We start from the raw sequence: 27,938 nt of genomic DNA on the forward strand, positions 1-27,938 counted from the left end.
GCTACATCTGTTGAAGTTTGTTCTTATCTCCTGTTTGTGTATTTATTTATTTATTTATTTATTTTTTAACTTGACATGTTGAAGGAACTCTTTTAATGACAATCTTGATAGCTGCAGATAATTTTTGAGATGTGCTTCACAGACTTCTGACTTCTGGGTTCACAGACCACGGGTTCTGGGGTAAGCCTAGTTGGTCTAAAGACTTAGTTGGTCTTTTCAATTCTCTGGTCTAGGTTTCATATCTTGTCACAATGGGGTTAAACTCAGTGGGTAGGTATGTGGATTTAGGTGGTGGAGTATGGCCAAAAGCTGTCACAGTTTATAGCAGCAGCTTCAGTCAGCATTGTTCCATTTCCCTTCTTCTGGAGCCAGGTTTTGTTTTACTGATGTAATTTGTTGTCAGATTTTTATTGATTCTTCACTGATGGTCACAGTATTGTGGGCCATGGTACCACAAATGTTACAGACATTGTAGTTAAAGGTCATTGATATGATTAATTCCCTACATACTGTTTTCTGCAAGGACGTGGCATTGTTACCAAGGTTAGAAAGCATAAAAAGGTACATGAAATCTGTGTGGTTTGAAGCCCCTAACTATTACAGTGCTGGGTAAAACTTCCCAGGGAAAATAGAAACAGAACAGTTTAAAATTATGTTTTATTTGCAAAAAACAGACTGAAGGCACTGGGTGCTGGCTGGGCTTTATCTGACAAGGCAGTGTCAAGGGTAAATGGTACAAACATTAGCTGGCAGCGTGCCCGGTTATAGCCAAGAGGGCCAATGGCATCCTGGCTTGTATAAGGAATAATGTAGCCAGCAGGACCAGGGAGGTGAAAATGATGTTACCAGTTGGCTAACAAGGACCACCAGCCTGGGTGAGAGGCAATGCTTGTTGCAATCCTTCAGTTCCTATAATTAAAAACAAGTCAGGATTTAGCTATTTACATGTTTTGTCCACAATACATCTCAGTATTTCTATCATAGCATCCTCATTTAAAGTTAGTTTAGTCAACTGGAGGCTGAAATAGAAGTTATTTCTCCAATTATTTTGATTTTTTCTAGGTCTATTCATGTTGACACAATCATTTTCAGTATGATACTCCTGAATAAAATAACTGAGACATCAGCCCAGTATTTGCATTAAGCAGCAGAGTGATTCAACGTTCCAAATACTCAAGTGCAAACAGTCTAAATAAACTGAAAGAAGAGTGTGTTTTAGCTAGAAATATTATCTTACACTCTCTGTTCTCTGGACTCCAGTGTGGCCACTAGTTTTGCTGCAAGTACTGCCTAATATAAATAAGTCATTACAGACCTGCTTACAAGTGGTTGAGTCTAAAGCATTTCCTTCCAAGTTTGTGACATTGATCTTTCAAGTTTTGGAGAAGACACTTGTTGTACCATCTTCAAGATGCTTTCAATGTCCCAGGCATGTTCCATGCTGTAGGTTTTCTGGGGGACTCAAAGGTCTCACCCAGTATAGGAGGAGGTGGCCACAAGAAAGGACCTCAGGGTTAGTCGCAAGTGCATTGCCTGAGATCAGGTTGGGAACCGCTCCTGAAATTGTGCAAGCTAAAGAATTACTTTTCTATCTATTTTGCCAATTGTACATATTTTTCTAATTCCAAAGTATTTTCTCATGCTATAGTAAAAAGTCAAATAATAAAATAAAATAAAATAAAATAAAATAAAATAAAATAAAATAAAATAAAATAAAATAAAATAAAATAAAATAAAATAAAATAAATATTGCAATAACTGTATTATAATAAATGTAGGCTGGGCTTTCAGTTAGAATTATAATCCTTTCATGCTTTTGGACATTCCCAGGTCATCAGCTGTGGACGGGGAGCATTTAATTTCTCTTAAGCTTCTGCTTTTAAAATTCAGCTAATTATCATTAAACCCAAGAAATCAAAGAACCCACAATAGCTCCACAGACACAATTCACATGTTTATTTAACCATTAGCTATGATTACTTTAATTGTATAACTTCATTAGTCTTTCTTTTCCCCATTTAAAAGTAATATGGAATCTTTAGGTAATTATAGTGACTAACTAGTATTGTCCAGTAGTAGCACTAAGTAACACTAAGATATTTTAAATGCAATCTGATAACAATCTGATGTGAAATTAGCTATAAATATAGCTTCAATAATACTACTTTTTAGTGAAAAGCTAAAATATTGTTGGGAGTGAGTTGACCTTATTGCACCAAGAATAATTTCCTGTGTGCTACTCACAATGCGTGCTTTTCTTCACTAAACCAATGTATTTTGCATATAAGAAACTCTTGTTTAATTCTGTATGAACAGTTACCTAAGCAACCTTGTTAACATCTGCAGATTTTTTTTTCCAAAGAGGTTTCTATACATATTTTACTTAAAGTACTTATTTCTTGAACAAGGAGTTTTTTCTAAATATTTAGACTTACATTGATATATAGGTGTATAGATATTGTTGTAGAGATATACATATATAGCTTTTATATACAGATGTATGTATACATATATAGTATATAAAAGTAGTGTGACAAAATTATATTTTGTAATAAAAAGAAACTTGTACCAAACCCTGTTTTGTTTCTAGCCTTTCTTTACAAAATATTTTATGAATTAAAGGAAGCAGAAAGTGCATCGCAATATTAGAAATAAGCCACAGCTGTAGATCACCGCCAAATAACTTTAGATCAGTATGCTGATCTCCAAGTTAAGAGTTTTTCCCTCCAAGTAAAACAGCAACTTAAACATACCCGCATCCATCCTTCCCACCTACACCATGTGCAGAATAACATTTCCTAATACAGATTTTTGGGAGGAGGTTGGATTTTTGGCTGAAAACACATGAGAGGCAATGGTTTTGCTTATGTTCCTTTACCTGTCCCACAACTCCAGATTTCATGTCACTTCATGATATGGGAGTCATGAAGTGGAAGATACATCATTTCTAATCTGGCTGAGGGCAGCAGTGCTTCTTATAGATCCTCCAGCTCTTCCAGGCTTTTCTTCCTCCTGTATTTATTTTGTTTCATGTTCAGGCCATTTTAAGCCTCTCTGCTCTCTCAAGGAGTTCAACATGCAAATATATTAAAAATGCAATCCGCTTTCATAGTCATATTTCACTGGTTTACTAACTACTTTGCAAAGCAGAAAAAGGCTTTTCTGGTAGCATGTGACCATTAAACTATTCAATATCTAAGCCATGAAGACTTAACCAACATTTCCTGCTGAGTTATATTTTGGCAAGGTTTCCTAGCTGCAGTGCAAAGGCGATGTCTCTGTATGTGGCAGGCTCGAGTGCAGGTGGATTCAGGAAGCATAACACCAAGAGATGCACTGTATGTAAGGTACAGGGCTGGAAGTAACAGATTTGATCACAGCAATTTTGTTTTTTATTTGTTTTGTTTGTGTTTTTTTTTCTGATTTTGTTTGTTTGTTTTTCATCTCTATTATACAGATTAAGTCAGGCTTTTCTTTAAGCATAGGCAAATGCTGAGCACAGGAGACAGTCAGGGTCAGCAGTCAGTCTCTACTGGGAGCCTGCACATGCAGGTGCACCCAGGTGTTGCTTCCACCTCCTTATCTGTCCTTCTCTACACTAGGTTGGGGTTGAGAGCAGAGCAGAATTGGCCTTGCACTGCTGCTGCACAGTGCTGGAGCTTGTCCTTGAGTGCTGAGCTCAGGAAGCAGGGAATAAGTGACAGGTTCAGATTTTCCAAGTCATTGCATCTGTCCCAATTGACCAGAACATCAACAGAAGATGAAAGCCAAAGCAGAAGAATTGGAGGGGTTTTACTTTTTTCCTGATGAAGACAGAGCTCTGCAGAATATCTTCAGAGAGATGTTGGGAAAAAAAAATGCCCAGCTGATGTTTTTAAGTGAAAGAAAACATTGAATCACAACTGTTTTACAAAGATAATTTACAAATAGCATATAGTTCGTTAGGTACATTAAAAGCAACAAACAAACAAACAAAAAATCTTTTTATTTGGCTATCTGCTTAACAGCACTATGACATTTAATCAAATCTCTGTGGCAGTGAACTTAGTGGCTCCCTTAATGAAAGTGACAACATGGGATCCTTGAACATAAAAGAAGCAACAGTAGCCCAACAATTTTCACAAGATGGTTAGGACAATAAGATGACCAGAAGGAGAAGAGATATGCAGACACTTTGCTGCTGGCAGGCACCCAAAGCTTCCTGAACCTCATGTACTTTTCCTTAATAAATATGTCATTTCAATACCAGCCATGGTAATGCAGTGATAACAGCAGGAGAATAACTCTCTTTATAATTGTGCGAGACATCCAGATATACTCCCCTGTCTCCCTGACTAATGTTTCCAACATGACTTGTTAGCTTCTGCAATGATCAAGCAGCTATTAAGGATAAAACTGTGTTAACCTTTTCAAAAATTAGAAGAGCATGACTGTAACTGGAACTACAATGGCTTCCCGGAGACTAGAACAGAAGGGTGAAAGATCATCCTGCTGAGATGTTAGTAATGGATGTGTTATTTATTTAGTACCTCTGAAACGCATATGGAGGATGCTGCCCCATCCAAATGCCTCCTCCTCACTGTGTGAGTGTAGTGGGTTTACGTGGCAAGGTTTTGGTAGCAGGGGGCCATAGGGGTGGCTTCTGTGAGAAGGATCTAGAAGCTGCCCCATGTTTGGTAAGGGCCCCACTGCTGACCAGGGCTGAGCCAATAAGTGATGTTGTTTTGCACCTCTGTGAGAGCATATTTAAGACAGGGAAAAAAAAAAAAAAAAAAAAAAATGCTGCGCCACACAACAGCTGGGAGAATGAGAGGAGTGAGGAACAGCCTTGCATGTGCCAAGGTCAGTGAAGAAGGAGGGGGAGAGGTGCTCCAGGCGCCGGAGCAGAAGTCCCCTGCGGCCTGTGGCGAGGACCATGGTGAAGCAGGCTGTCCCCCTGCAGCCCATGGAGTACCACAGTGGAGCAGGTTTCCATGCTGCAGCCTGTGGAGGAGACCATGGTGGAGCAGGTGGACCTGCACCGACGGAGGCTGCGGCCTGTGGAAGACCCCTGCCGGAGCAGATTCCGGGCCAGACCTGCAGCCCGTGGAGAGGAGCCCACGCAGGAGCAGGTGAGCTGGCAGGAGCTGCTGCCGTGGGGGATCCAGGTTGGAGCAGTTTGTTCCTGAGGGATGGACCCCGTGGTACGGACCCATATCTGGAGTAGTTCTTGAAGAGCTGCTGCCTGTGGGCAGCCCACGCCAGATCAGTTCGGCAAGGACTGCATCCCGTGGGAGGGACCCCACAGCACAGGGGACAAGAGTGACCGAGAAGGAGCGGTGGCGAAGCGCAATAGACTGACCATAACCGCCATTCCCCCGTTCCCCTGCGCCACTCGGGGGGAGGAGGTGGAAGAGGGTGGATGGGGGGGAAGGTGCTTTTGGTTTCCCTCCTTTGTTTCTCACTTCTCTAGCTTGTTAGTAATTAGCCATAAATCTTACTGTCTCCCTATGCTGAGTCTGTTTTGCCTGTCACAATAATTACTGCACGATCTCCTCATCCTTATCTCAACCCTTGAGCCCTTTTCATTGTATTTTCTCCCCGTTCCTCTTTGAGGAGGAGGAGTGAGAGAGCGGCTGTGGTGGAGCTCGGCCGCCCACCCAAGTAAAACCACTACAGTGAGTGCTCTAACCAATGTGGGCAGGTAAGTAGAAAGATCCCGGATTAGGTTTTTTAAGACAAGTAAGTTCTTTCCCCATTTAGTTTCCCTCCCTAACACAGTCTAGCAGATAATAATAATAATAAAAAAAAGAACTCCTGAGACTCTGAAATTAAACACATTTTTCTTAATTTTGAATTTAAACTTGACCTCAAACCATCTTAATTCCAATCAACCCACCCATAGCAGTTTCTTTATACTGGTAACCTTCAGTCAGAGATGCATGAATTAGGAACTAACATAATACATATCATAGCTATACCTTCAACAATGTCAATGAGGTGCCACAAAGAGTCCTATAAAATGACAACCTAGAGGTTCAGGATATTCAGAAATGTCTTGTATGATGCTAATGGAAAGCAAAAAAACACCCTTGACATGCTTAAACTGTAATAAAAGGCAGGTCTTTGTTTACTGATAAGTATAATCTGTAGACTACAAGTGACAAACAGGCAATAAATCATGACTAGAAATAAGAATAACTGACAGTCCAAAAATACACTAACTTGGTCTACAATGAAAACCTTTTTGGATTTGTTTTGTTAAATAAACTTTTTACTGGAGTTATCAGAGATACTGATAGAATAAAGCTCATAATAAAAATAGATAACAGCAGCCTGAAAAAATACAGAAATGCAATATAAATCCCAGGCACATGGAATATTTACAAGGTCTGACTTCTATTAAAGTAGCAACTCAGTTGCATTTTTGAGATTTTAATATCTGAAGTAATTCATTGTCTTCCCATAAGGACCAGTAAAAAGATCTAAATGCGTGTGTCCCTATTAACTGTTTCCCTCTCTCCAGTCAGGTTAGCAAGCACAGTGAACCACCCCTTTTGGAAACTGGGGCTGTTATTTGCTTTGATGGAACAAAATGGAGAAAGCAACATCCACAAGGAAATATATGAAGGCCTAACCTGCCCTGTGTGCAAGTGCTTCATAATGTAGGAGCTGCTGTTGTCTCAGAACAGCTAAAATACAGACCATAAAAATTCAGGCAAGGGAGGAGTGGGGAAGGCAATGAGGAAAGGTGTTTGATTTAGAGATAAAATATAAATTTCCCTGTGAGCTTGGATGTTTGTAGTAATTTCCAGTCTCAGAAATTTGCCCCAAATGGTCAGTTCAGCAGTAGTTGACTTCCTCACCCTGATGGCTACCAGCAAAGTACAATCAATTCCAGAAATCACAGAAAATTGAGGTGGTTCCCATGAAGGAGTGGGGTTCATGTGGGCTACCCTGGGCACCTTGCAGCGAAAGAGCAGTCACAGGTGTAAGTCATTTCTCGCTGATTCTCAGGTTATTCTTTTCATTTTATTAAGAAACTCAAAAACAAAACAAGCCCACACTGTTACACAAAAGCATTTGGAGCCCTAGGCAAGAATACAGTTTTCTTGTAGCATCTCTTCTTACTTTATCTCCTCTTCCCACAGCCAGTGAAGTAACAAATAAACGTGCATCTGCCACATTACACACAAGGCACCTTTCTCACCTTGCACCTCATGCAAGTCTTCAAAACTGTGGGGCAAAATCAGCTTCTCTCATATCAGTGTGAACAAGGCAGCTATGTCCAGGGATATTATATTTTATGTATCTCTTCCGACACTGGAGTCAGCCTCCCATCTGCTCAATAAAATGTTTGCCTATGAAAAGAAATGGAGGAAAAATAATCTGACTATTTTTCTTCATAGAGGACAAGTTGATACTTGTATTTGTTATTAACAAGTTAATATTTATTCTGAACTAAATTTATACAGAGTGGCACTGTTCGCCCAAAGGGGGATGGATACTAGGTTGTTCTATCCCTTCATTCATGCAGCTGAGAGGTAGGTAGGGATGTGTGAGACCTCAGCAACCCCAGCCCTTATACTAAGAGATTTAGTACCAGAAAGAGATGGAAAGGTAAAGTTTGCTGGAAAAAGGAACCCGAATGGAATAATAAAGAACTCTCGTCAGCTAAAAGAAATAGCGGAGCATCATTTCTCAGTTTGGTGTCTGGTTCCACCTCTGATCAGAGCAGAGCTGTGAGAAGCTGGTGCTGTACCTGGGAAACTGAAACCTCTTCCCCTTCAGAGACAGTCCCAACATTGTGTTTCAGCTGAGGGCTGAAATATTGCAGGCATAAAATTTCTATTGAACTGGTACGAATATGGAGTACCATAATACTTGTATGTAAATTATTAGAGAATAAGAGGGCAATACTAAAACTATCAGCTAGAAAATTACTTCAGTACTATAGCATATCATTTTTTCAAACATAAACTTTGTGAAGTCAGAGATATTAAGAGAAAATTCTATAAATCCCTCTGGTAATAAGCAATAGAATTAAAACCCAAGCAAAATTAAATTTGAGAAGATTAATGTTCCTTTTTATATTTTGATGACAACTATAAACATAATGTAATTTTGTGAATTTACTGCTTTAAAATGCAAGCTGATACCCCACAATGGTGCAATTTAAGTCACAAAGCAAATAAGTACTTTTTATTCTAATGTCCCCACAGATAAATTTTGCAGTAGTAATGAAATGGCTTTGAACTTCTTAACTACCATTTAATACAATATAGAAACAAGTAAGTAATTTATAATTGAAGCCTTGCCGTATTTAAAACAGGTTGCAGTGGATTGATAATGGCTGCATATCATCACAGTAGCTGTCCCAGATACCTAAATGCAAAGTCTGAAGGATCCCCTCTCCAAGAAGATTACATAAATTTCTGTGGCTTAAACTGCATATTTCTTTTCCTTAGTCCTCTGAGATATAAGCACTTTAGTGGCAATAACCTTGTTAAGTCTTTTGAAAAATCTTTACATAACCCACAAGGACTCTGAGTTCAGTGGAGGATGAAAGGAAACAGGAATCCAGGTGGACCAGTTAGAGCCAATATTATGTCCTGGAGCAAGCAAAGGAGGACCTGGAGAGCTCCTTCGCAGAAATGAGGATTATCTTGCATTATCAGGTTTGTATACTGTACACATGCGATGACCACCACAATCACGTGGATGAACAGAGTAAAAAGAGAAGGAAAATCCAAAAGGAGCATAGGGAAAGACCAGGTAACATAACTAAGAAAGACAATTTTATAAGAAGGTAAAATGTGAAGGACATGCTTAGACACTATGCAACTTCACCTTGAAGTCAAGTGGCAAAGGGCCACTCATGCTGTTTTCCTTAGTGCTGTACTTATACTCACGGTATCAGGGTTTTTCACAGTCAGATAAAACTGTACCCTTGTTGAGTGAAAACAAGAGTTCTGACCAAAGAATGAAAATAATTTCTCCACTTGTTTTTATGTTTAGAAATTATGCTAAATTTGCCTTAACTGAAACTTTCTCTTTGGATATCTTCTATAGAACATTTGGGGAAAATTGACAACTTAGTCCCACTTCGTGTCTTTTTAAAAAAATCTAGTTATGCTTTAAAAGGCGCCTCAATGATCAGATCTCCCCATTTCTGAAGTCAGAATTTTCTTCTATTGCTACATAAAATGAAAACACAAAAGATCATCTAACTTTTTTCCATGTGCATTTGGCCTATCTAGAGAAAGTAATGTTAAAAGGACATTTTACATCTATTTTCCTTGCCAGTATTATTATTTTTTTTTTTCAGAAATCAGTTCTTGCAGAGCACAAATGTGCATAATAATCCACTCGGATGAATAAGCAGTCAAAACAATTAGAAGTGAACAACGTCATATCGTTGCCATAGAAGTGACACAGTCATGCTGCAACCTAGCTGGTTTCAGGAAACTCCTTAGGGGATTTCACAATTTAAGGTCCTGTTTCCTGTGAAATTACAGCAAAACCTCCACGAGCTTCACAGAAGTGTGTCTGGCCCTACTCCAGCTGCAGCTGGGTATGACAAGGAGGGAGGAGACCAGGACAGCATGAGCTACCAAGGGCAGGGAGAAGAAAGAGCCTCAGTGCTGGCCACTTGCTTGCAAATAAATCCAGGGAGTCTCGCTAACAAAAGAGTGGTTTTACCATGTCGTGCCAAAGGAGTTAATGGATCTGAAGAGGAGTCTTCAAGCAGTGGCTCCAACATCCCCTGGTCTCCAGAGCTTTCCTCAAGGGCAGGGATCAGCCAGCCTTGGTATGGGACTATGCCCAGAAAATAGTTTGGGGTTTCTACTAGAAGGCTTTACCCCAGCCCAAAAGCACTGAGTCTTAGCACTGCTTGGGTTTTACTGCCTCAGCTGGTTTTACTTTGTTTTGGCAATTGCCCTATGGTCATCCTTGGAGAGTTTTTGTCCAGTGCTAGCTCACTGTTACTCTGACTTCCAAACTAATGAACATATTGTTAGTAGTCCTATTGAGAAGAAACATATGCAGCAACCACCACTGACATCCCTATGAAAATATTTTTAAATGCAGAATTATAGCAGTCATTAAATATTTAATATTAAGTAACCTATGGGAAATTTTATGTATTCTACTTGAAGAGAATACCTACAGTAATAATGAAAAGGTGAAAAGAAATGAAATAGCTGGTTCATCTGAAAGCATGTAGCAATTTTAACTTGTATTTTATATATGAACCCATAAAATTTATACAGAAGAAATTAAATGTATAAAATGATTTATAGGTGGATTAAAAAGGCTTGCAATTTTTTAGTTTCATACATCTTCATGAAAACAGTTATAAATCTCCCTAACCTAAATTGCTTATCCAAGTTCTACAGAAACAGCATAAACAGAGCAAGCAATTATCTGTAATAAACTTTTTCTTTAATATTTTGGCATTCACCCTTTTATAAAACTACGTATCATAATTTATCTTGTACAGTATTAGAAAATCAGATTTTATTTGCTAGGTTCACATATTTTTTTGCATTTGTGCAGAAACTGTCAGCTTCCTGGTAGGGTAATCCACTCATCAAGTGTTAATAACATAATAATGCAATATAATTTATACTTCTGCACATTAATTTATATATATAATTATGTTTCCCCCTCCCCATACACTCCAGTATTCTCAAAACTCTAGAAAAATCCCTTGCTAAGTTGAAGCTTGGAATAGTTGAAAATTCAGTTTTCATTATAGCCAGTGCTGATATTTTAAATGATAATTTCCTGGGGTTCAGGCATTGAGTTTTACACTGAACAGAAGACTATGATGGTTTTTGTGGCTGCCATCTAAAAACGTTCAATTTGAATCAGTGTCAGCTATGTTGAAGAAAATCTCTACAACAGTGGAAGATGTGAGATTTTTCAGTAAAGCGATTTTAACTCTCAATCTACATCCTAAAATATGAGTAAAGTGTTGTCATTTGCTTGGGAGTAGCACATAAAATGGAGAACCAGGGCTCTGTGAAGTACAGAATAAAATTCAGAGTAAAGGTGGTACAGGAGCAGAATGATATCAATGCATACCCGGTTTGACAAGCAACAACATTTAGATCAATTGCAATAGATGCAGAATGCATTGCATATATACTGTGGTATTAAAAAAAAAAAAAAAAAAAAAAAAAAAAGGCCCCAGAAGTCTGCTTTTAATAAAGGAAAAGACAAATTTCTGAGAATAAGTTTTATCTTGATGTAAGAAAATCTGTGCTTAAGTTGTATGAAGATTTCAGAAGAGAGAACCCTTAAAAATGGGATGGAGATGTTCCAGCATTAGGGGTCAAGCCTTGAGGTGTGCCACCCTGGTTTTCTCCTAAGGACATTTCCCCCTGGAATATACATTCAATTTAAAATACACACCCCTCCTGGCACATTAATGCATGAAGTGGTGTTTCTACAGAGTGTTTGCTCATTGTCACATTCCACAGCCTGGATTCTGCATGTTAAACTCCATGCAAATTGCTCGGATTTTGAAGTCAATGTAGACAGTTTTGCCTTGGGTAACTGAAGTTTTGCATCAGCTGCTTCATGGACACACACCAAGTTACTGCTGGCGTGGATGGTATCAGAGACAGACCCTGGAGGCTGCAGACTCCAAAAGGCAGCTCGTAAATGGGGTTGTCTGATACTGTTATCGGTAGCCATAGACAGCTTTTAATGTCTGTGGGCCTTCAGTAGCTCAGACATACATCCTGACTGCAGCCCACACAATGCTTCACCTTAGCATGAAATCAATGTTGGCTCTTGTCATGAGGAAGCTGGCATAACTGATTGCATAAATCTGTATGTCTAATACCCTACATACTGGATAAATTAGAGCAAACCACACATCTATTTGATATATCATTTTGCTCCTCAAACAAGGAAATCAAGATTATAGTTACAGTTCTAAAAATTGCAATTTGCATGTTAGGCGATTTGTGCAAACTAAACTGGACAGACCAGCCATGCATCTGAGTTCATTTGCAGCTAAATATCAGAAGTTAGCAGTGACTCTCGTGTTTTTCTTCAAGAGGGAGGCTTTGTAACCTGCACAGAAAGAAGCTGGTTTTCTCAGGATCCATGGGCATTCTCCTTTGCCTTCTTTGTCCATGGCATGGGAACATTTGTGGGTTACCATCCCAGGAATTTCTCTCTGGGATGAAGAAAAATTGACAAACTGTCTCTAGTCTATATTAAAAGAGCAGTCTCTTACATATAAGAGATCATATTGGTTCCCTGTGCTCATTTCTGCCTTCTACACATGTAAAGAAACCTCTGAGCAGTGGTACCTTTCCACCATGACTCCTGAAAGGAGAAGGATCAAGCAGATGCTCCACATCTTCAGTCCAATTCATTTTATCCTAGTATAAAAAAAACAGACCACCACCACCAAAACAAACAAACAAACAAACAAAAAACACATAATTTTTATTTCAAACTATTACCATGTCTCTTTGATTTTAGTTTTAATCTTTTTAAATCCTTCTGCTAGATACTGTTAACAGCAATGTCCAGATTCAAACAGCAAGCTGACCTCTTTAAAAGAAAACCATTTCTGTCTCGGGCATCCTTTGTGAATTCCTGGGATTAATGGTATTTTGCTAAGTTCTGCTTACAAACAGTGAAATAATTGCACTAAGCTTGTCATTGCTATAAAGTTAAGGTACCTGGTTAGAACTTGCTGCCCTCTGTTTTCCCACCTGCAAAAGCTGATTCAACCGATCTTAAAAGCTTTCAGAAGTACCAAGATACAGTAGGCTGGGTAACCTCTGTTGTTCCTGTCCCCAGCTGGGGCATCCCTGAGGCATTGTCCCTGTGTAGGGTGCTGTGACCTGACAGTTACTGAATCAAAAGAGTTTTCTATCAAATGCATCCAGATAATCCAAAATCAGACCCCCCAGTGGTGACATGAATTCTTCTCTGAAGGAGTGCATTTGCTGTAACTGATCATTGAAGGAACCTTGGTGGTGGCTATTTTGTATGACAGCTAAATTTCAGTGATATAAAACCCATCCTTAGTCTGTGTTCAAAACAAGGGATATTTCTGGTTGCAAAACAACAATCGTGTCTGTTAGGAATACAGCAACGCCATATGAATTGCAATTCCTACTTTTTCAGTGGAAGAGCATCTCCTCTACAGGTATGCTCCATCTTTAATCTCTCAGAGCAGGTCCTCATTGGACACCCAGAAAAATACCTTCAATAGATAAGCCAATAACTAAAAGCTTAGAAGTCAGTTGGTTTAAACAAATCTTTAAAAGCTCTTGTTTTACAGTACATCATAATCTTCCTCTTATTCATCCTACAGCACCGAGAATTTTCCTATTCCTAAACTAAGGTGCCGGACCCTTTCACCTGATGCTCTGAGGTGCCAGCTCACTTCTCTGCCACAAAGTGATTAAAGCAATTAGACTGAATTATGAGCTGTTGGCTCTGATCTACATTAGACATAATTTTGGTTCTTCTTGTCAGACGGACTAAAGGACTCTGACCTGAAAGCCTATCTGCTTTCTAATTATATTAGTTGTTTTAATAAGAGATATTACCTTTCCTTACAACAGTTATTTCTCTTAACGTTAAGCAATGTATTCACTCACAGAAACACCATCAGTATCTAATTAACTTAATTCCCCCAGCCCAAGCAAACAGCATATGGAAAAATGTCACTTTGGGTATCATTTCCCCCTCCTTCTTCCTCTGTCAACCTACATCTCTGCCTCAGTGCTGGGGAATATTATACTACCAGAGTTTGGGTGAAATCAGCCCAGCTTGTCTTCCAGTCCATTTTTTGAGCTGGGCCCTCTCTCCAGGTGAGATCCAGCTATAAAAATGTGATCGCATCCTGCAGCTGAGCTGCACGGTCTCTCCAAGTGGGCCCAGCTCCTCCATCCCCCCGCAGAAGGGCTATACAATGCATCTCAGCGAGGCGTAGGCTTTCACCGCCTCCCATCAAAGCGTCCTCCTGCCAACAGAGAGGGGCCAGGAGCAGAGGAAAAGCTCCTTGATATGAAATAGCAGAAGCTCTTTTTTGCTCCACTCTTCAGTCTATTCTGCACTTCTTTCAGGCAGGGCGAGTCCTACCGTTTCACTGCAAACGCTCTGTATAGAAAGTATATATACATTAAACTGCCTCTGTGACCATGTTTGACTTCTACTCTTACAAATAAATGGGAGTAGATAGCTCCTTTCCCTCAGGAACTTCTGTCTGCTGAAAATTGAGAATCGCTGGGATATGCAGATGAAACGGTTCTTTCTCTCCACCAAGATATGAAAGCAGAGAGCTCCTTACCCTTCCGAGCTTCAGGCCAAGGGGCTTCGACACACACAGAGCAAACGGGAAGATGTGTGATTAGGTAACTTCCAAACTTCAGAAACATTGTCATTTCAAATTCTGACTTCCTGCCATGCACATATTCTTCTGTAACCAGGCTCTGAGGCAATTTATTAACAACTCCAGAGGAGTGATATCTGCAGAATCTGTTTTTCAGCTTTTGACAGCTGAGCAGGGCTAATGTTACTGTTTCAGAGTGCCGTCGCTAGAGCAGTGCATATTCTGTATATTCAATAAAGATGCATCCTTTGAAGGTGCAAATGAAATAGCTTATCTGAAGTAAAAAGCTAAAAAAGACATTTTAATATTTTAGATCATTTATCAGCATGTAAGGAAACAAAAAGTTGACTGTGTTTTCCAAAGAAGATTTTTAATCACAAACTACCAGAAGTTTTAGGTTGAGTCTCCTTTTCAGTATACTTGAATAAGTATTTTAGTAGAAATCACTACATTTCACAAAATTAAATTAAAATAAAATAAAACCTCAGCTAAACACTTTCAGTATTTTGAATTTTTAAATGTAAAAACCAGGTGAAGACAGTTCTACAGCCTTGAAATCTAAAAACAAAACAAAACAAACAAAAAAAACCACTGAGATCAGCATTACACCTGAGCTCTGAAATGAGAGGTTTTAAAAATACCTGAAATACACTAAATATTACATAAAGAAAAGTTACAGAGGCTTTCAGGGAAAGAATAAAGGGAATTTTGTTCACATTAGAGAATGAATTTGAAATCATGGAAGTCTTGACATTGTTCTTGAACTTTCCTGGAACAGAGGTCTTCCTTGGATGAATGTTACAGGGAGGGTGGAAGAAGGAGTTAGACTAAAGCAGGATTGACATGCATGATGAATTACAGTTCATTAATCCAATTAATGAGTAATTCCAGAAGCTTTAATCCCAGATAAAGCTCTTTATTGTAGCTCTGTTGGTTAGTGCTGCACTAACTAAGAGCCTGTCAGCAAATCTGTTGTAAAACTCTATTAAATAAAGCTTGCCATGCACTGCCATAGCTTGTGTGGTAATATTTTGTTAAAAAAATAATGAGAAAAATATAGAATGGAGTGATCTCTAACCATATTTGACCTGGTTTGCCTTATAAAAGAATTCAAGGTATATTTAAAAAGATGCAGACCAACTGAATGCAACTTCAAATATTTATAAACACACTTGGTTTAGAAGGCAAATATATGTTCCAGTTTCTTGAAGTCATCTGTATATATAATTTCTTCATGCACATCCTATTGACTAATGGGAGCCAATAAAGTATATTGGGCTGTTTTTGGAAATAATCTCTGTTCCATTCTTAATCTATTTTATTTGTGGTGGCACTACCTCCAAAAGTGATGCTTTCTGAACACTTCAGAAGTGCAATCCGTCCTCTGCAAATCTCACAGGCAGAAATGGACAAAGAAAGGGAATAAAGAGAGGGAATAATATGGGGTACTTACATACTGTTTGTCTTCATTAGTTGTGGACAATGCAGCAGAACAACGCATAAAAGAGGGAGTTCAGTATGACACAAGCATCTGAACCTTTAGCACATGCCTAAGAAGATCAAAACATTAATTAAAATCTATATAGCAGAAAGAACTTCAGAGCTTCTCAGAAAACCAGGAGGACTCCCCTCCCAAGAAACCCTTCCCGTCTGAATGAACCCAACTCTTTCTCCCTGTTGTGACAGTGCTCTGCCCCCTGGCAGATGGGCAATTCAAATATTCCTTTGCCCACCATAATGGGATGAACAGTAGATGGACCTTCACCAAAATCCTTCTGAAAACTGGCAGGTTGGTAACTTGTAGTGACTGCTATGTAGTGGCTTTGATTTGTTGAGTACTTATCTACTCAACACTGTGAGCATAAGTGCATCTATTTTAATAATGGAGAAGACTTGCAGTACCATGAAAGTTTGTGCAATCAAAAAGATCAAAAAGATCTTGATATGATGACTATTTAAGAGAAAGTGCATCCTTTCTGATATTGCCACAGTGTCTGTTGTGGGAGGATGACAGTTCACACCCAATTACACACTGTGATGGATTCATATTTCTTGATCAGTGGCTTTGAAGCCTTCTGGAACAACATTGTACAATGACCCTTCATCTTAAAGACCAAATAAGATGATTAGTGACATGCGGAAGAGTCAGAATTTCATGCATGTCAGAACTACTTTTAACCAGTCTCTGTCTGTGGCAGTGCTCCTGAACTGGAAGAAAGCTCAATTGCACCAGCACAGAGAAAGCTGTTTGATGGAAACAAGCAACTGCAGAGCTTATTAGAGCAGGAACACAACTGTCTCAGAAGGACTTCCATTTAACAAAAGCAACACCACAATCTGAGACCAAAAGCAAAATACTTGTGCAACTGTTGTTAGAACTTCAGATTTCTGGAGCTTGAAAATACAATGGAAATCACAAACTTTGACGAAGACTCAATGCACTTCAGTGTGGTGATGCATATAATTACAGCAGTTAGGTTTTTTACTATGTCTTTGAATCAGGGTCACAAAAGAGTGTGGCATTTAAAATGATCTTTAATGTTACTAGTGCTATAAAGGTGTCTTGGTTAAACCCTTACAATTTTGTCCTACCTCATCAAAAAGAAATGCTACATCCCTCAGAAAGCAAGACAGTACGTCAAAAGAAATTGAACCTGATCCACAACTTAGTCCTGTTGTATGAATGCAATCCTGACTGCACAATGTCTATCCAGGAGGAATGTATGAATCAATAATTGACTAATGAAAATAATAATTCCTGTACTTGTTTAGCCAGGTCACTTTTAAGACTGTTAAACAGATTAGAAAACAAATTAAAATAAAAGCTGTTGTGAATATGGGGACCACCAAGACCAGCACTGGTGGCATGCTGCTGCTAATGGGACTCCTGTCCCATCCTTGGCGTGTTTTGGCATATCATTGGTTCATCTCGAAAAAGCTTTCATGATTACAGCTTGTGGTATCCCACCTCAACATGCAGTGCTACCATTTCCAGGGACATGAGGAAACATTGAGAAACATATGGCAAGTCATGGGAATTGCAAGACTTTGACCTTGAGCTGCTGCACAGGATTGAGGCAATGTGTTTAATACCTCCAGAGGGAGAGGGGAAGTGAGAGACGAGTGTGTGCACTTAGAGGGGAAGAGATCAAAGATAAAATGAAAAACTAAAACTGATGAGAGCACAAGATTAAGAAATGAATGAAAGTCACCAAAACTGATCAGGCTGTTTAATGATCAAGATGATCAAGCTATAGTCCTGCAAATGTTTTCAAAGGCAAAGAGACATTTGTATGTCTTTTTTCCCACCTTTGAAACTTCAGTGGTAAAAGCTGCAAATAGTTAATATAAAAGAAGCAAAATGCATCCACCCTTTTCAGACCATTTGATATGCTACTTCTTGTAAACTTCCTTAAAAAATGCCTTTCATAACTAAGAAAATCACCACATGCTCACTGCTTTGTAAATGGGAAATTAAAGATAAGAAAGTCTGAATAAAATAAGACTATTTGACATTTGCATTCCAAGCACTTAGCCAGTATCAATCAATTACCTCACTGCACTGCCTCACCGTCCCCAATCTAACTGAAAAATGCAAGCTCACAACTTCCTTGTGAGATAGTTGTTATTAACCCATTTTTCATAGCTGAGAACCAAGATGCAGGGGATGTGGGTGACACCCTGGGTCACGGTGGCTGCTAGTGGCAAAGCTGGAAATAGGTCTTGAATCCTGTTTTTAAGACAAGACACAGGGCAGTTCATTTCAACAAGAGCTGTTTCCATGTCAGGATTTTATATGCTTACATCACATGGATGAACCAGTATTTCGATGTCTCCAGCCTCAAAAAGCCTCCTGCTACTCACAGAACTGATTTTTCTTCTTATGCTAATTATGATGAAAATCTTTCTCCTTCATGAAATCCTTGTGATAGCACAGAGTTTCCCCTGTGACTGACTCTCCACTGCATCAGGACAGGAATCTCTATGATTCTGATAACCAGTGTGCAGTTTTTTTAGGCAAGAGTGAGACGAGCAGTGAGAGGACAGAGGTATGGTCTGATGGCATTTATCTGTATCAGTTGTCAGCTTATGAAGCATTATGTGATGTACGTGTCCAGCTTTCGCTGTTTGCACTACTGACAGATTATATGATTCCCCTTTATTGTCTTATGGCTTTTTCCCTTAAAAACAAACAAACAGTCTACTGTTCCCCGGAGAAGGACAGGTAGTGCTTTTTACATCCAATAACAAGCTGAAAAGGAATCCATTCTGGGACACTCATTTTCACTCTGCTGCTGATCATAACAAAAGTACTTCTCCTACGAGCAATCATTCAGTCTGTTGTTGTTACTAAAGCATTATATATGTTATTTTCTGTATAGTTCAATCATATCTTATTTATGATATTCTTCATAGTGATGGTTCACATTTTGCCTAGGCCAAAACACTCTGAAGTCAGTAAAAGATTAGCTGTTTTGTATTCACTGTGCTCTTCTTTCTCCCGTTATGCAGGGAACAACATCCAAGTAATGTTTGGATCCTCTGTCCCAATGCCAGGCAAGTCTCTGCTGAAGACACATCTGATGAGAGGTATTAAATAGTTAAACACAATGGATTTTGATTTTTTTGATCTTCAGTCATTAGGGTAATTTCTTATATATTGCACATCATTTATTCTTGAATACTGTGGTGACGTGAGTCTCCTGTTAAAGACTAAAGATGAAATAATTAAAAATGGCTAAGTGACCTTGAAAGTCATGTCCTTCTGAGCATCAATAGGGGCTGTGCACATTAATTAGTGTTTTTCAAATTCTACTCTTAATATTTACCAAAGCAGAACAGCTTTCAGTCAGTCAGTCAAGGGCAGGTATGGTTAGCCTGTGACTGTTAACATATTTGTATTTATAATGATTTTCTTTATCCATGATTTAATTTGCAAAAATACATTTAATTTTTTTTTTTTTTTAAAAAAAAGCTCTATTGAAAATGTTTATTACAACTTTGTTTGGAGAAATGCCTAGGAATAACAGACTTTGTTGCTAACATTAGAGTAACTACTTCTAATCAATGATAGAAATATGAGATAAAGAGCTCAAAAATATTATGATTTATTAGATGAGACATAGGCTCAAAAATTGCAAATGAAACTATCTAAATTTTAACATGTGTCCATAACAAAATTTGAATTTCAGTAAGAACTTAAAAAAATATTGTTTCCACTGTATTTAATAAAAAGCCCTGTGAAGAAGAGCATAGTTAATTTTTATATTTCTTCACTTCTTGTTAATAAGAGAAGAGTGATATTTCTGACAAACACAAATACATGGGAAAGAGAACATTTTACCAGTAGGATCTATTTTTTTCCTAAATTATTTGAGAAGTCTCATAGTCAGGAACACTGCAGATTAGAGTACACAAGATATTGAGGAAACAATAGGCAAAATGGTCTTGTGCTAAATGAAAAGTGAGAAGGATGAATGTTATCCATTCTCTCCAGTGTTTTTTATGCTGGGTCAATAAGCTATTGTAATCAAACTACAGAGAAAATCTCTTGCTGAGCTTTTGCTGTTACATTTTACCAACCTGCCATGGGTTTTTATATTATTCTGTTAGATTAAAAGATGGTATGATTAGACTGTCACTAATGATAAGCAAATAGTTTTAAATAAGCATGCTTAATATATTTGTTGTTTGCCCAGAAAAAGGTTAACCGTACTGTTGTATGTCTGAAGATGTATAACCTTGTCAGCGGATGCATAATTGCCAGCCGATTCTGTATGTGCTAGCAGAGTTTGAAAGATGCACTTTTATTTGTAAAGATAACTCAATCTCAAAGTCAACTCTCCATGAACAGCCAAATTTTTATTCTCTGGTAGAATTTGTCTTCTTGGCTCTTCTGGGGGCTTCAGTTACAGCTTGCACAAAATGAACTGATTTGGTTCCACCAGATGAATTAGAAATTCCAGATGTGAAGGAAAATGTTTACATTTTAGATGTCCAACACAACTGACTCCAAGTGCTAGTTCATAATCTTTTCCCATATGGGGCTGCAAGTTTTTATGAGCAACTGATTGCGCTGTAGTAGAGGCTCAACAAAGAATTTTTTTTTTATTTTTTTTTTTGCTTCCACAATACAGAAGATGTTAGGTAGGGCATGCTGAATGGCAGATGTTCCATAACTGAAGTAGTGCACTGCAGTGCTTGGACAGGTCTGATAATGCATCCAAGACAGATACAACCTGTTTATAAATTAACTTTAGCTTGGGACACTACTTTCTACTACTTCTTGATCATCACTGAATTCCAGCATGCTACCATTAGCAATCCAAGTTGGAGAGCAATTGATAACATAGTGTGAACAAAAGTTTTTGTCAGTAAGCAATTTTAAAGCTTTAATAAGATTATTTTTTAATTAAACATTAATTTGCATTGTGAAAGTTCCAGTACAAAGTTGGTCCAGAGAACAGCTAGATTCAAAACACATTTCATCACCTCATTATCTAAAGGTAGATTTGCTAATTATTTTTAAAGGTTTTTAAATGGGCAACAATGAAGCCATGATCTTGTGAATAACACACACTTAACTTCATGGACATAAGAGCAGTTATGCTAGAACTGCATGAAAACAAGCATCTAAAGTCAAGCACATGTATACACTTACCATTTCATGTCCATAAATTTACTTTAATCTTGATAATTCTTAGCAATACTAAGCTGTCAGGGATCTCCAGCTTGTTTGTGTGCTGGTTCTCAAAATGTCATCAGGGAATAAAGATGTTAATCTCTTTATATTTCAGTAGAATATAAGGGCAGTGATTTCCCAGTACAGTAGTATTATTTAAATTCTGCCTTGTAATTACTTTTTTCTTTTTTGATATCACACATGTACTTGTGACATTACTGATAACCTCAGACATTATTTCAGTTATTTCCAGTCACTCTGACATATTTGTATGCTGTAATTTATTTTTATTTGTATGTTTATTTATTTATTTTAAAAGTATATAGTTATGAGTATCTACATAAGGACTTTAAATCAAATTGTGTTGATCTGGTAAAGGTAGATTTCAGCTCTAATATTCTACTGCTGCATATGTGATAACTGGAAGAGTTTTAATGAAAAGAACAAAAATGCTGTCAAGCTGCTCCTCTTGCATTGGCAGCAGCTCAGGAGCAGTTAACAGAAAGAAAAGCTTATTAAATTAAACCATCATCTTAGTTTAAAAATATATTTTATAATATCCACAATTCATTTTATAAATATGTTCCATCATCTTCCACTTACCTCTGTTTCATAATTTGGATCAAAGGCACTTAGAAAGGAGCTAGGAGTAAGACCCAGATCGACCGCTGCTCACACAGAAGAGTTCATGGGCAAATGAAAATCAAAGTGAATGCCTGAGGATCTCTGAGTGCCCAAGCCAATGTCTTAAATGGGCTAACAAGGCACCTAGGGCCTGGCTGTTGCCCGTTCTCAAAGATGATGCCATCATACCTAGGCCAATTTTGCACCACTGGTCAGGCAGGACCAGGGAAGCTTAGAAATGCTAGTTGAAGGGACACCAGAAGGTCACCTACTCCGTACTGCTTGAAGCAGGATCATCACCAAGACCAGATCAGGTCAGCTGTGGCCAAGTGTTGAATGCCTCTGGAAGAGCTGCTGCAGCTGATTTCTGCTGTAGAGGCAGGTGAGATTGTTGGGCAGCCTCAGCTCTGTGCTCAGCCTGGCAGGGAAATGAAGGTGAACTGACACAAGTTTTGGAGCACTCCTGAGCCACCTTAGAGGAGATAGACAGAGCTGGTCACTGGTGTGCAAATGACATTAGCCACATTAAAATCAGAATAGGGACAAAGTGCCCAAAGAGATCCAGATTTGTCAAGGAAATATGAAGAACTGGATTCAGTGCCCATTTCAGGTTGAAAATGTTTACACCTCCCAGGTTGAATCACTCAGGAGAGCCTTAATTACCTGAGCAGTAGCTGTGGTATAAAGGGAATGACTCTCCCTTCTCCTGTCCAGACTGTGGTCAACACAGGATTAATAAGAGCAGACATAAAGACCGAATAGGAAAAACTAGTTTTCTAGGTTTCCTTCACTGCTGTGTGCAGGACCTTAGTGTTAAAGCAGACAATTTAAGACCCTTATGATGAGCTAACTGCAGCCTTTATATAAATCATGTCTTTTGCCCACTAACCAGCTACATTAAAATTAATAAAAATGTAAAAAGAAGGTCTTAAATTAATTAGCAATTGAGTATGGACTGTACTTTATTATCTGTAGATTTTGAGCGCTTGCAAGAAAATCTTGAGTGAAAAAAAAAGAAAGAAGGAATGTATTTATAAATCTCAAATTTGTAGTGGACTCTGTATATATAGAATTGTTGTTTGCATGTGTAGCACATATTACAGTGCTGAACAAAACTTTTATTACAAAATCATGTTTCTGCAATTTACCTTTCTCAAGGTACTACAATAAGCAAAGTCCAGATTTCATTCCAGCTCTGTGTTGCCTCTAATTTTCCAGCTGGCTTGAGCAATGCAAAAGAAGGTCAAGATACTGGTCCAAAATTACACGGCCACTCCAAATCTCAGCTGGCTACCAGAACTTGCTTCATCCATTGCATCACACAATCCCCTTACACATCATAACCTCCCATAGGGCAACGACGGTAAGATTGCCAATGTTTTTTCTCTTTTAAAGCCTTATGGTGTAGTATTAGTTACATTCTCATAGTTGTTTTAATTTAGGAACTTTCTAGGCTTAGGCTGCTACAGGGTGGAAACACTATAGAAGTACCTGAGGTAATATAAAATACCTAAACCCTTAGCATGCAGCACTTGTGCCAGAAGTATTTATTTTATGGTCTGAGTTTATTAAATTAAGTTATTGACTTCAGTGAAGTACTGCAGAAGGGGACTTTGAAAGCTCGCTGGCAAAGAGACAGATGGCTGGAATCTGTTCCCACAAAACCAGCAATAAAGCCCTCATTGACTTCAGTAGGTGCAGGGTGAAGTCTAGAAAGACCTGGTGCAGCAGAGCACTATTGGTTACAGTGACCTTTCTTCAGTGAGCTTTAAGGCCTTTTTTTTTTTCTTTCTTTTTTTTTTTTTTTGTGAAAGACAGACTCTACACTGTTTTTGCCATCAAACTGAACTTGGTCAGAGCTGGTGGAGACTAGAAGATCTGACAGGAGGCTGTCACATTTTTCAAGTGAAAATGTTGAAGCACTTTGAAAGCAAATTGCACATCAGTAATTTGAATAAATTAAGATCTGTAGCTTATTGATATCCCAGTATTTTCTTAGTGTAATTAATAGCATATCAAATGGATTGCTTCTTCTAAGACAGGTGGATTATCAGAGAGATGGCTGTTATCTACCATCAACACTATTTTTTTTTTTGTAACATGCTAGGTTTTGTGAAGGTCAGCATGCAATGGTGTGAATGACTGTTGTAAATATGACAGATTCTGTCCTGTCCCGTTTCCGTTATTATTACAAAAATAGTATAAATATTCAACCCTTGACTCTTAGTTTTGAAAAAATATTGTGTGTGTCCCCTGCCTTGATACAATAACTGTCATATGTAGGAAAGTGGAGAAGTGTTTTTTTTTTTTTTCTTTCATAGAAACTACAGGGTAAAATGACTCTTTCGGAGGTCAAATCTCAGTCTGAGCTGTAAGTCAAGTGAAACAAGGAAAAATTTGCTTTGATGAGTCAGATTTAAGAATGTTGCTGTAATGAAGGATAATTATGATGACGGAAATTAAGGGCAGAATTATGATAATTGAAAGCTCTGTTGTGGCAGATATTAAAAGATCCTAGAGTTCTGGGGCTGTTAAATGTTACCATTAAAATCTTGGTAATTAGAAATACTTGACAAAGGCTGGGTGAACACTTAGTAGAACAGAACCTTAACTATTACTTTTTGATAATCCTGTTACATTGCTCACTGTATTACATGTTTAAGTTTACTGTGGCTGTGACTGCTTGATGGCATCTGAACCTTCTATCTTACTGCTTTAGAAATAGACTTAACTAAAGAAAGGGAAGAAAAGACATGAAAGCCTCTTGCACTGTGGCACACTGCTCTAATCAAGTACAGACCAGATTATTAAAGGTCTAATTCCCATGAAAGTTAGCTTGTGACCCTGTTCTTTGCATCGCATGAGTAAAATTTCCCAGTTCCTATGTAGCTCTCTAAAGTTCATTCTGACAGAGATTTTCACTCATTGTGCACCATACAGTGTCAACTAATCCCACTCTTAAGCAAATTTTATTAGTGCTTTTTCTCTAAACAGGGGAATTGTTTGTTTTCTGCCTTGAGAGATTTCCTTATTTTCTTTCTCCTTGGATTGCATGAAAAACAGATTTCTTATCATCTGTGCAGAAATCTTGTCCTGTAGAAGGTCATCCAAAAGATGTATGTGATCCAAAGGCTATTTTCAGACTAGGGCACACTGAGACAATTATGTAAGACTTGTTTAGTTTATGAATTATTTTAGATAGTTTGAAAATGTGAAGTGATTTGGGTCCTGGAACACAAAGAAGAAAGAAAGAGCTAGAATATTTCTATTCAATTTAATTGAATTTAGCACTTGACTAGCAAGTAGCTCTCATCATTTTAGGATCAGCAGGGGTCCGACCCTGTAAACACACAATCCTGGCAGTCCCAGTGAAGAAGTCATTGTGTCCATAGCAACATGCTGCAGCGTGAAGCATTTCTGCACCTCCTCAGCTCCCATCCTGGCACTGCTGGGGACACAGACCAGCTGTGCATGACTGTTCATGTTTATGTCACCACTATTTTAACTCCACATTACAAACCTTGTTTCCCCAGCAAAGAGCATCTGCTCTCTGAGTGACATGTTTTTAATGTGCTGATTTATCATTGTCAGATACAGCATTTTTATTGCTGAAATTTGAATATTGTATTTAAGGCACTTTTGTGATTACAGATGTTTTACATATAAATTGCCTTATATTACAAAAAATATATTCTGTACTTCTCAAGCAGTCTCATTCTGATGTGTCTTACATTTTTATACCTGACTCTGCATGGCTAAATGGAGGTGAATAGCTGTCTGCTCGGGATAACTGCAACCCTGGCTACAGTGCTGCATTAAATCTTTGATCGCATGCTTATTATGTGACATTGGCCGTGGTGGTTGAGGAAACAGTCTGGAAAGAGAAGGTTGGGTCCTGCCCACGGGTTTTAGCTGTATCTGGATAATGGGTGCCCCAAAAATGCCAGACATGTCAGAGGCTGCAGATGTGCTGCCAACTCTATTGCAAGCGAGCTGCTGGCTTGGAGCCACTTCTGCATCCCCTGTGAAGGGGCAGGGAATGGGTATGAAGGCTTGGAAGGAGCGGTGCGACTGGAGGAACGCTCCTCCCTGGAAGATGTCAGATCCTAAAGGGTGGTGAGAAAAGGCTGACTCCTGCCTTTGGCACATATCACAGAAATGAGCACTGTCGCGGACAGGATCGCAGCCACATGACAACTGCCAGGCTGTCTCGGAGAGAACAGCTGCTGTTTGGAATTGGTGACACCCAGGGGGTGCCGGTCTGCTGTGCAGGCTGCCTGGTGTGCAACACACCCAGGAGATGCAGCGTGAGGCAGCAGCAGTGCCTGGCTGCCTGGCTGGGGGTGTTCAGTACTCCCCAGTGGGATCTTACGCCGTGACTGCCAAATAGCCAGGGTATGAGCTGCTGCCTCGCTAGAAGTAGCTTGGGAAGAGAAAGGACACAATCCAGACTGAAAAAAACGGTTGCAAGAAAGTCAGCAAATCTGATGGAGTATTTGTTCGGGGTGTGGAGTGGGGACAGGAACAAGAAGGACTAAAAAAAGTTCAAAGAATGGAAAGAAAAAGGAATGAGTTATTGCCGGTAAAGACCACAAGTAATTAAGTTATCCCATGGAAGCTGCGGAGAAGCCTGGCAATCCCATAAGGAGGCAATTACACCTCCAGACCAGGGCCAGAGAGCAGCTTAGCTTATAGATGACTGAAATTTCAGGAAAAGAGATCCCTCGAAGAAATACTCCTGCTTGTGAGAAGGGGCATTCCCTCTTGTCACCAGCATTTTCATCAAGACAATTGTAGTAATGTTTAATTTAACATACATATCAGTAACCTTTATTACTACAAGAAGGAATACCATGAAGCTGCTGGAAATGACCTGTAAATGTAATTCTAGGAGCTGCAAAATCCTACAGTGACTTTTCCCGTCGCTGTTCAGTGCAGCCTGGCTGCTTCAGAGGGAACGCCGAGCAGAGTAGTTGAAATAACACCACCATCTACTGGGCAGCCCGTTAATATGTCGAAATGAGAAGTCTTGCAGATGAAAATTGTGCACAACTCCCAGCCACAGATTCTTTGGTACATACCAGAACACACCTGATAAGCCCTCATTATGTAATTCTTCATTATTTTTGTTACTCATGTTGACTGATGCGTTTCCAGGCTGCTCTCTATGCAAGACATAGATAAATAGATAAATAATAAAAAATGACTGCCTTGCGTGGATGTACACGAATAGGGAAATGGGGAACATTTTTCATAGCATTTCTGTGCGGGGAGCAGCACCAGTTCAGCAGCTGTGCCCTGTAAAAGACATATTAATTCGATTCCCATCAGGACTGATATTATTTGCTCTTACAGATCTGTTGCTTAGTCACATGCAGGTGCATACATCAAGCCCGCAAAGCAGAAACCTAGAAATAGGAACGTCCACTGATGAGTTGAGATGCATGCCATAGCCAGATGTGGGAAACAGCATGTGACAAAGACCTAGAAATTGTTCTTGCAGGAAGTATAAATGCTGTAGGATTTCTTGCTGCTGTCTGTATTAGATGTACGGTATCCTGTTTCCATGCTTATTTCTGATATAAATAATTTCCACTAGCAATGTGGGGTATATCTGATACATAGGTGGTGTTCTGCAAAAGTGATCTGAAAAGTCATGAGCCCATCAACTCAGCTAATATAGTTAAGGCACACCATTCTCTGTAGCCTAAGGCAAAAACAAGGATAGTGTGATGGTGTGACTGGTATTGCATGGAGCACTTTCTCCAGCCCTGCCCGAATGACCAGAAACTTGCTAATGATCAGCTCAGTGAGTCAGAAACAGGAGTCAGAAACAAGGCAGAAACACATGAGCCTTAATGTGGGGAAAGTGACAATCTGCTACTGTCCCTTAAGTCAAGCTGAGTAATGGTCCTCCGAGAAAAGACGGTGAGATTTCCTCCTTCTGCAGGGGGAAAATTGCTGGAACTGTGTGAGACTCCCCCCAACTAACGCAAATACCAATTAACACAGGGCTGAGGAGGAGAACAGGCTTAGGCTAGGCCCTACAACATTATGGGTACGTGGCATGGCTGCAGCATCCCTGATGAGGGACCTGGCCAGGGCTTTCTCCAGCAGAGTTCAGTGCAACCACAGCTGAAAAGAGTTATCTGAGATACTTCCTTTTTATTATTATTATCTTTTTTTTTTTTTTTCCTGGGTGACTTTTAGATTAGATTCTGTTTAATTTTAATGTGTATTTTTACAGTTGAATGATGGTAAATCTGCAGCCTGAGAAAC

The 27,938-nt window shown here is 39.0% G+C and overlaps 2 long non-coding RNA genes across 4 annotated transcripts in view; both read right to left on the reverse strand.

The window, feature by feature from the left end:
• Positions 1 to 3,077: 3,077 nt before the first annotated feature.
• Positions 3,078 to 27,938, reverse strand: part of LOC310901966 — a 50,421-nt gene continuing 25,560 nt past the window's right edge. Inside the window, exons 4-6 of one of the 3 annotated variants that reach the window (XR_014586348.1) lie at positions 15,807 to 15,903; positions 12,312 to 12,383; positions 3,078 to 7,340 (exon numbers count right to left, since the gene is read on the reverse strand). This is a non-coding gene — a long non-coding RNA (uncharacterized lncRNA). Of the gene's footprint in view, positions 12,384 to 15,806; positions 15,904 to 27,938 lie in introns of all 3 variants that reach the window. The other 2 variants (XR_014586349.1, XR_014586350.1) reach the window with 2 other exon arrangements.
• LOC310901970 lies at positions 18,406 to 21,836 on the reverse strand. The gene is made up of 2 exons (XR_014586355.1): positions 21,639 to 21,836; positions 18,406 to 19,066 (listed from the first exon to the last, which is right to left on the reverse strand). It is a non-coding gene; the product is annotated as an uncharacterized lncRNA (long non-coding RNA).

Source organism: Anser anser (genome assembly GCF_964211835.1).
Source record: "Anser anser genome assembly, chromosome: 6".
Lineage (NCBI taxonomy): Eukaryota > Metazoa > Chordata > Aves > Anseriformes > Anatidae > Anser > Anser anser.